This window comes from Xyrauchen texanus, chromosome 26 (genome assembly GCF_025860055.1).
Source record: "Xyrauchen texanus isolate HMW12.3.18 chromosome 26, RBS_HiC_50CHRs, whole genome shotgun sequence".
NCBI classification, from domain to species: domain Eukaryota; kingdom Metazoa; phylum Chordata; class Actinopteri; order Cypriniformes; family Catostomidae; genus Xyrauchen; species Xyrauchen texanus.
The window spans coordinates 15,487,029-15,497,282 of NC_068301.1; the positions used below are offsets into that span (position 1 = coordinate 15,487,029).

Here is a 10,254-nt window from a genome sequence, read left to right on the forward strand (position 1 = left end):
TACACTACACTGATCGTGTAGACGGAGAGAAAGCCGCTGGAATGCGCCGAATATCCGACAGCAATCACTTCTTTTTGAGAGGTGAATGGACTGGCAGTGAAATTCAGTTTGCTGACACACAACCACTAGGCTGCGAAAACAATTATCGGAATGAGTGGATGCATTCCAGCAACTTTTATACCCAAAAGTCCAGGGGAGTGGAATGCAAATTCTACTTGCTAATTCTCATTGGCCTTTTCTCAGTGATCTGAGGTGTTTGGGGCAACCCCCAAGAGCAACCCCTAGTGTCACTACACTAGTGAGTGACAGAAAGGGAAACATGGTTAGCTGAGATGGTGCATTTTCTTTTTTTTTCTTTTCTCCCATTTTCTCCCCAATTTTGAATGCCCAATTCTCAATGTGCTCTAAGTCATCGTGGTTGTGGCGATACGGAAAAAAATCCATACCGTCTCTTTCACTTTTCCAAATGGGCGGAAACCAATGAGGAAGAAGGAAATTGCATAAAAGAGAGAGAGAGAGAGAGAAGCGGAAGTGGAAAAAAAAAAGGAAAATAAACTTAAAACTCATAGGTTAACTAAGAGGGTAACATGCTACCTGAAGGCCGGGCGCAGCCAGTTGTTCCTGGATTTTCTGTGTGCGCTGACCGGGTGACCGCCAAGTGACAGAGAAATTGAGCTCTGCACATTTCGCCTGCCTGGTGCAACATAACTCCAGCATGTCTCACCTGCCACAGGTATTAGCATTGTCCATCATCTTTTAACCCTGCGCTAAGACTCAAAACTTTTTTCCAGGCTCTGAATGTTTAGTGGTGGGTCCGCTACGTAGCCTGCTGCCTGCAGTCAACACACACACATACACGCTAACTAAGCACACACGCATGCACAGACGCACTGTGAATCAAACTGTGAAGCCACAATCTGCTTGCTTCTGTTTATGTATTCAATAGTTTTGTTTTTGTCATTGTGAGAAAAAAGAGAGGAAATAAAAACATGCTGTTTGAAAGTGAAAATTGAGTTACCTTTTTTTTTTTAATATGTTTTCTTAAATAGCGTGTTTTCTTTGTTTTTGTTTTTTTCCTTAAAACATTCAACTTATGAGTGTACATTTAAGTACATATTCTATGCGCTATTGTGGGTATTGGACAGCATTCATTTTGTGTATCGGTGGTTTATATATGTGTACTGATTTAGTCTTTGACAAGTAAAACCTTGTCTGGCACCCAAACAATTTGACTTAAGTCAGTTATTCTTTTTTTTTATTTATTTGGGACCGCCACCGTTACATGGTGGTGTAGTGACTCACCTCAATGCAGGTGGCGGAGGATGAATCTCATTTGCCTCCACTTCTGAGACAGTCAATCCGCACATCTTATCACATAGCTTGTTGAGCGTGTTACCGCCGAGACATAGCACGTCACACACAACTCACCATGTGGCCCAATGAGAGCGAGAACAACACATTATAGTGACCATGAGGAGGTTACCCCATTTGACTCTACCCTCCTTTGCAACCGGGCCAATTTGATTGCTTGGGAGACCTGGCTGGAGTCACTCCGCATGCCCTGGATTCGAACTTGTGACTCCAGGAGTGGTAGTCAGCGCCAATACTCGCTGAGCTACTACCCAGGCCCTGAGATGGTGCATTTTCAATTAATTTGGAAGCTGGTTGTCCATGACCCATATATGACTTGTCAGCACTACTGAAAGCAGAATTACACAGTGTTAAAGGGATAGTTCATACAAAAATGAAAATTCTCATAATTTAACCACTCTCCTGTCATTCCAGATGTGTGCAGAACACAAATGAAGATTTTTAGAAGAAGAATATCTCAGCTCTGTAGGTCCTACCAAGTGAATGATGACCAGAAATCTGAAGATCCAAAAAACAGATTAAAGCTGCATAAAAGTAATCTATAAGACTCCAGTTGTTAAATCCATATCTTTAAAGGTGATATGATAGGTGTGTTTTTTTTACTACAAATCTCCACTTTCAGATGTGAAAGTTAAACTAAATCCATGCCATATGTGACTTTCAGATGTGAAATTGACATACCATTTATTGTACTGTACCTGTCAAAGAATTTGTAAAGTCTTCTGGTAACATGTTTAGATATGTGATTCTACGGTTGTTGTTTTTATTAAAAAGCCAAACCTATTGTATATTTCCCTTAATTTACCATTAGAAATGAAAGTACACCTATTCCCAAATAAGCTTCTTTTTGTTTTTAATTAACTAAAAAGTAGAATTTATCATTTGAAAAATATTTCTCTATAGGCAAAGCAAGCGTAGATAATTTTTCGATAGACCTGCTGTATATAAATCGATGAGATCATGTAATGGCTACCTCAAAAACCACCAATATAAATAATGATTTCATGTCAGACTGGAGTGTCCTAAGCTGATTTCAGAAGTGATGCAAGAATTATTTCATTCTTGGTAGAGCTGACAAGGCACATTTATTTTTAAAAGTTTTAGTAGCCATTTTTTTAATGGAGAACAAATGTACAGCACAAACTTAGACTAGGCAACATTTTAGGCTTTATGTCTATTGTATCTATTACTGTCCTGCCATTGTTACTCTGTTCCTATTGTTACCTGATTCTTTCTGATCACTAGCTCTCTAACAATACCAAAAGCTCAACAAAGTAGAAGCAAGTAGGCAAATGTTTTCTGCTGATACTATAAGTTTAAAAACATACCCACTTTTCTAAGCTAAGAATACCCATATGTGTGCATGCCTTTGTATGTGTTTTGTGTTAAGACCACATACAAAATATTTGAAAGGCACACACACACAGAGATTCTTCTCTTAACAGAATCATATAAGTTGAATATGTGGTTTTTCCCTCTTTCCTCAAACAGTTCTCTTCAGATAGGATTATTCGTGGGGCATCTCTCGTCAGTGGCTGGCTCTCATTAAATAGGGGCCTTGGGTACACGTCTGGGGAGAAGATGGAAATGAGGCTGACCAGTCTTGGCTCTTGGGAACGGACATGAAATGCTGTGTTTGAGACAGCCGGTTACCCAGGCAATGCACAGACCAGTTCCACTCACATTGGAAAGGATAGAATTGAAAAGAAATATGATATTAATTTGTCAGTATTTTTGGCTGAGGCCCATATGCCTCAGCCAAACGGACATGAAATGCAGTGTGATTATTATGTATTGGGTTAATGGTGGAGTGATTTGTTCGAAAGTGATAGCTCATTAAGGAAATGTTCACACAGCAGCAGAATATGGTTGTTAGTCCTGTTTTGATTATGATTATGTTCATACACAGTTCAGTTTTAAGAGTTTGACAGCAATATTCAATAACTGATGTGATGCCACAAAAATGTAAGAACTTGAAACCTCATTTTGAGAGCGAATTCAGTTGATGGGTGCTATATGAATGAAAGTCGACAACTACACACTTTGTAGGTTATTCTTTAATCACTAATGTTAGAGCTGTGTACTACCTCTGACAAGTTATGGCAATGCTTATTCTATCAAAGTTTACAAGCATTATTATGGTTAGTAAGAGAACCAGATTAGCTACCTGTTCATTCACTTACTATTCATTCCATTCCTGCCTGCTGTTGTATGTAGAGCACAATGTAAAACCATATTTGAATAAATACGGTTGTCAATACCAAACACTGTGTGTGAACTTAGCCAATAATTGTGATGTTTCAATAACATAATTCTCATCAACACTCACTAACATTAAGGCATGTCATAAAATATTGATATATTGATTATTGATCGGCACATCATTTTGTCTATATGATTTGAGGCATTGATATATTAACATTAGCCAGCATTTAAATTAGAAGCCTAATTTGTGTGCTTTCCAATTCACACTTCGGTTGAATGTCTGGTGTAATAGCGTTTGGAGACCACAACGTGGTGATATAACATTTACTGAAGCAGGTCGCAACAAGGCACAGGTATTGTAACACAAAGACTTGTAACAAAAGTTACAAAGCTTTTTCTACTTATTCAAGAATTAAAGTGATGTTTATGAGCTGAATGAACATGAAACTGGTTTAACTGCACAAATTGAATAATTATTATGCAATTTTTCCATATCTTTATAGAGGTTCAAGCTGTCAAATCACAAAAAGACATATTTGTACCTGAACATACATTGTGTAGTCTACATGAAAGATGCATATGCTGTGCACAAATCATCCACTTTTGACTAGAGTTAATAATCTTTGTCCTAATCTTTGGAAATGTATGCAAGTTACGCTCCGTGGCACATTTCTCTGCAGCCTCGAGAGACAGCGAGACCACGCTGTGTATATATCTTCATAGAAAATAATTATTTCTAATTTTAGAGCGTGCCATGTTTTCCATCAGACCTGTCCAGGGTGCAATCCCTTTTAATTTATAATTCTGCTCACATTTTCCAAATTTGTGTTGAGAATTGTTTAAAAACACAAATAATGTTGTACAATAGGTAGAACTATTTATATCTGAAAAAAAATCCAGATACCGATAACCATTTAGAAAATCTTCTGATTATCGATACGTGAAAAAGGCATTGATCCAAAACCTAATAACTTGTGAAATTGTGTTATTACTCATTCAAAAGATTTATCACATTTATTGCATAAAATGGACTTGCAAGTAACTATAAAACAGAATAGTTTATCATAGAAATGATGAAGAAAAGTCATATCAGTTGCTTTAGTAAAGAGTAAATGATACAGAGACAGACAAACTTTTAGTGAAATCACCCTCATAGACCTTGAAGAAAACAGCCTTTCAGAAACTCTTTTCAGAAAAGTGATTTTCCACATAGTCTTAGTAATAAAGTGAGCATTAGTGTACATAAAACACTTAATCTGCAGTAAATCATGACAGAGACCAAAATTACCACTACAATAAAACCAGATCATATTCTCATTGCAGATAGCAAAGTCAAGCAGGCCTCTTGTATTTTGTTAAAGCAAGATGCATTCATCAAAGCCCTGAGTGTTTTGTTCCAAAACCAGACAATATGGTCCCTATGTGACAAACAATGAAACATGCCATCTGTCATGCGTGCCATCTATTATAAACCAATACACTTATGCGTGCCAAACTTGTGTTGAGGTTTGGAGGCAAAAACATTCTTTTCTGTACATGTCTGGCTCCGTGGTTTCATATATGCTTGGCAGAGCCCCTCCAAGTGATAGGTTAAGATTGCCCACAAGGGCTTTATTTGTTGATCCTTGGAGTCAGACAAGCATACCAGCTGGGTAGATGTACCTGTAAACAGGACATTTGGAGAGCAGCACATGTTTTCAGTGGAATTAGAATGGAATGTTTCCTGTCCTTCTCTCTTTCTCACTCCAACACTACTCTCTTTCTCTCATAATGATGATGGATTGGATACAGGTCAAAACAATGGCAATAGAATTCAACAGAAACTGTATGCATTCCATTTTCACAGCCGCCTCTAGAATGTAGAAAGAACGTTTTATTTTAATTTTTCAGCAATTGTGATGCCTTGTTGCCATGTTCTTTTGAAATTAAGATAGATTGGAGTTCAAATGTTTTCTTTTTTTATTGTACTTTACTAAACCACTAATGAAAGAGGATGACTAAAATTTCAATAGATAATATATTTAATAAAACAGAATGAATGACAGATGATAAAACTAATGCAAACTGACAACTAGAGGACTGAAGGGCAGATTGTATTTTATAGGGGGATAGATTTGGTACATGGTATATATCAATTTATCTTCTGCTCTGAACACTGTGCACAACAGAACTAAAAACTTAGAACTGCAACCAGATTTCTGAATGATCTAAAAACTGGTCATTTCATCCAGAGTGGCTTAAAAATAGGAACATTTATATGAGCAATAACATCATGGTTACCTCCGTTCCCCGAGGGAGGGAATGAGGCGTTGTGTCGAATGAAGTGACACAAGGGGTCTTCCTGGGATGCCAAACGTACCTCTGAACCTGAGAAAAGGCCAATGTCAAGTTGCAGACAGAATTTGCATGCCCCGCTCCGGACATATGGGTATAAAGGGAAGCGGGTCAGCGAGTGCCAGTCAGGATTTTGCACTGAGGAGCCGAAAATAAGGTACGGCCGTTTACATTGGTAGGTCTAGTGCCTCAGGGAACGGAGGTTACAACAGTGACCATGACATTCCCCTTCTGTCACTCACTCAACGTTGTGTTGAATGAAGTGACACAAGGGGTCCCATCTAAAAATGCCACGCACTGACTGTGTTACGTGAACTGTCGAGACAGGTGCAAGCAGGCTACTGCATGCTAGAGGCAACTGTGTCGGCTGCACGCAGCCCTCCCCAATGCCTCCAAAGAGATGTCACATACAGACCTTAGGTTTACCCCACCCCTGAGGGGGGGAACAGGTGCTACATGACTAGCATGGAAGCAAGCCCGGCAGCCGCAGCCTTTTTCTCACTATGTCTCTCACATAGAACATGAAGCTGCTGGGGCGCTATGTAACGCATCGGGGAAGGCGGTCTTTCCCGGTCCTATTCTTTCAGGGGGAAAATACCCTGTGGAGGCCACATCCTCCTCAGTCTGTGGGGGAGGTAACATGTGGCAAATACATTTTCTGTCATCAAGTCTGTTTCTGTTACAAGTCTTTGTGTTACATACTCTGTCATCTTCGGGAGGACCTTGTACTGATACAACACCGTAAGAAGGGTCTGTGTCGAGGCAGAATGGAGACGTGGAAGTATGCATCCTTCAGGTCTACCACTGCGAACCAATCTAGCTGTCGAACGCAGGTAAGAATCTGTTTCTGCGTGAGCATTTTGAATGGGAGTCTGTGGAAGGCCCGTTTGAGAACTCACAGTTCCAAGATTGGTCGCAACCCGCCGCTTTTTTTTGGCACGAAGAAGTAAGTGATACAGAAACCCTTCTCCATCTCATCTGGAGGGATGGGCTCTATCGCATCCTCGAGGAGCAGGGTCGTGATCTCTGCTCGTAAAGGCGCTGGCTTTCTCACCGCGCACGGAAGTGGAGTGAACACCGCTGAAATAAGGCGGGAGCCGGGCGAACTGAATCGCGTAGCCGATTCGGATGGTCCTGGCCAGCCAGCGCAGTGGATTGGGAAGTGAAAGCCATGCATCCAAACTCCGCCCGAGGGGCACTAACGGGACGATCGCTTTTGACGTACCGGGCGGGGCTTCGCGGCGGGGAGAGCAGGTAATAGCACGTAGGAAGGCAGATGAGCATCCCGAGGTTTGTGTGCTGAGAAAAGACTCAAAGCACTTACCTTGCTCCGTGCACCCGGTAGGGGGCGGGTTAGAGACTGAGGAAGAGGTCCTAGAGAGGCGTTTTCAGAACTCGTAAGCACTGGCCTGCCGGGGCTGAGCACTCGCGGGAAACCGAGCTCGTCGTCGTCCCCAAATCGCCAGCCGTGTCATCCTCAATCCGTGGAAGAAGGAACGACGCGGGTGGCGGCTGAAGTGGCTGTCTCCCATTAAGAAAGAAAGCTGGGACCGCAATGTTGCCATGGCTATGTTCTCGCACTGAGAATATGAACCATTTATAAAACGCTGCCTGCGTGTGATCGTTCCCCACTTCTGGTAAAACCACTATGCCAAATTTTACATTAAGGCAGACACATAAAACTCCTAAGCATAGATCCTTTACTGCAGGTCAAATCAAAGTTGTCTATTATGTCTGGCAAGAGGAATCCATTAGCATTTCCATTCACCTCAATGGCAGTTGCTCAGCTGGTGCATGCCCCCTGGAAGTGTCTTTGCTTATTGGCACTATATTTATTTATTTTTTGAGCCAATCACATGAGGCATAAATGCCATGGTATCATTAACTTAGACCTTTTGCTCTTAGGTGCTGCCCCGAAGGTGTCAGCGCACAATAAACTAAAATATTACTGAGTGCACCTTTAATAATTATAATTTAAACAAATAAAACACTTTTTTTTTAAACAAACATCTGTTGTTACAGGTTGCAATGAGATTCCCAGAGTAAAAAGTTGTCAGGGCTTTAGTGGTGGTGTGGTGGGGGTTTGGCACATGGCCCAGGGGAGCCATTTCTCTCTGTGTCATCCTCATTAGCACTCTTTTCTTTCTCGTCATTTCAGTCCACTGCTGTTTCCAGGGCTGAAGGTCAAGGAAATGTCAACCTCTTTGAATGTGCACTGTTTTAGAATGTACACATTATTAAATTCTGCTCATATCTCTGCCTCCATTTTCCCTCTTACTTCACTCCATCTCTCTTCTCTCACTCAATTGCTAAAATGAAAACACACCTGATAACAATTATTTCAAACCAGCATAGTAGGAGAACCCAAAATGGTACTGGATATTTTTAAACACTGCACAGCTAATGCTGGAATAGGTGGCACAAGCTGAATTTAGTTTGACGACATTTTCAGGTGTCTACAACACTGTTTAAGGTGTGGAACATTGTAAGCAGAGGTGAGTAGAGTAGCCAAAAACTGTACTCAAGTAAAAGTACAATTACTTTTAAAAATAACTCAAGTAGAAGTAAAAGTACTTACATAAATAATTACTTAATAAAGAAATAAAGTATCAAATTAAAAGAGTACTCAAGTAGCGAGTAACTCGTTACTTTCACAAATGACATAATAGACTTTATCTACCCTATATTCCATTACATAATACACATTTAACTTGTATTACAAAATTATTATTATTATTAATGGAAATTCTGTCATCATTCACCATCATTTTGTTCCAAACCCTTATGACTTTCTTTCTTCCATGCAACACTCAGTAGATATTAGACAGAATGTTTGCCTGAGTCACTATTTACTTTTAGTGAATTTATATTTTGAAAGTGAATGGTGACTGAGACTGTCAGCCTCTAACATTCTGTCTAAGATCTTTTTTGTTTCACATAATACAGAAGGTTACACGAGTTTGGAACAATGTGTGGGTAGGGAATTTATGACATAATATTAAATTATGGCTTAGCTATCTCTTTAAAGGGATAGTTCACCCTGTTACGTCCTAGGGCGTATCTTTCTTTTATTTCCTTGTTACATCTGTGGATGTAGAAGTTGAATGTATATTGCTTATACGTTGTTTGTTTGTTTTCTGTTGTCTCCCTTGTGTTCTCTGTCATCCCAACCGGGTTAATTTACATCAGCTGCGAGTAATTAAGATCAAGTGCTGAGCAGCTCTGATTGGTGCACTACCAGAAGAACCGACAATATAAAGCTGAGGTGGAAAGTCTGCTAGAGGAGAGACACTTTCCTCCTGCTCCAGCGTTGGTAGCCTTTGTGACTTAGAGGTGTTGTTAATGGTAAACCACCAGTTGTGTTTTTATGGTAAACTGTTATCCCACGTTAAATATTACAAGTTCCTTTGTTGGGTGTGCAACCATTTCCACCCATTGGTCTACGGAAGCGGTAGAGAGGTGGGCGCTATTTTCTTTGCTATTTAACCTGTTTTCTCCTGTTTATGGCCAGATAGGGAGTGAGGCAAGATTTATGATGTTAATTTTCTATTTCTTTGTGGTAAGGGTAAGTAGTTTGTGCCTCCCTTTCAGTTAGAATCATTTTTGTTTGTTATTTTGGCCTGGTTGCCTCTTGAAGACTTTATGCTTCCCTTTGTTTTGTATTTATGAGAGTGGAAACTTGTTAACTGTCTTAATAACCTGTTGTGGTAGTTGTTGGCTGGGACAGGAGTGAAGACCTCCAAACACGTCTTGTTTTTTTTTTCCTTCCTTCCTTTAAGTTCTTTATCTCCTGTTAGTTTTCTTCCCGACCCCTAGATGGGGAGTAAACTTAACAACCCAAAAATGAAAATTCTCTTATAAGTAACATTAACATGCCATCCCAGATGTGTAAGACTTCCTTCCTTCTGCAGAACACAAATTATGAAATTTAGAAGAATATTTCAACTCTGTAGGTCAGTACAATGCAGGTGAATGGGTGCCAAAATGTTGATGCTCCAAAAAGCACAAATGCAGCATAGAAATAATCCATAAGACTCCAATAGTTAAATCCATATCTTCAGAAGGGATATGATAGGTGAGTATTTGTCACTTTTTGCTAGACATTTTTCACCCTGCTCAGCAGGGGGTGATATGTAGAGAAGAATGTGAAAGTGATCTGTTTCTCATCCACACATTCTCATATCACATTGCTCCAGAAGATATTGATTTAACCACTGGAGTCTTTTGGATTACTTTTATTCAGATTTTTATTTAGTTTTTAGCTTTAAATTGTTGGCACCCATTCACTTGAATTTTATGGACCAACAGAGCTGAAATATTCTTCTAAAAATCTTCATTTGTGTT

At 39.9% G+C, this 10,254-nt stretch overlaps 1 long non-coding RNA gene across 1 annotated transcript; it reads left to right on the forward strand.

Annotated features, from left to right (window-relative positions):
• The first annotated feature begins 595 nt into the window (after window positions 1-595).
• LOC127619930 (uncharacterized) lies at window positions 596-2,963 on the forward strand. Its single transcript, XR_007967646.1, has 3 exons — window positions 596-733; window positions 1,786-1,905; window positions 2,863-2,963. It is a non-coding gene; the product is annotated as an uncharacterized LOC127619930 (long non-coding RNA).
• The last annotated feature ends 7,291 nt before the right edge of the window (window positions 2,964-10,254 follow it).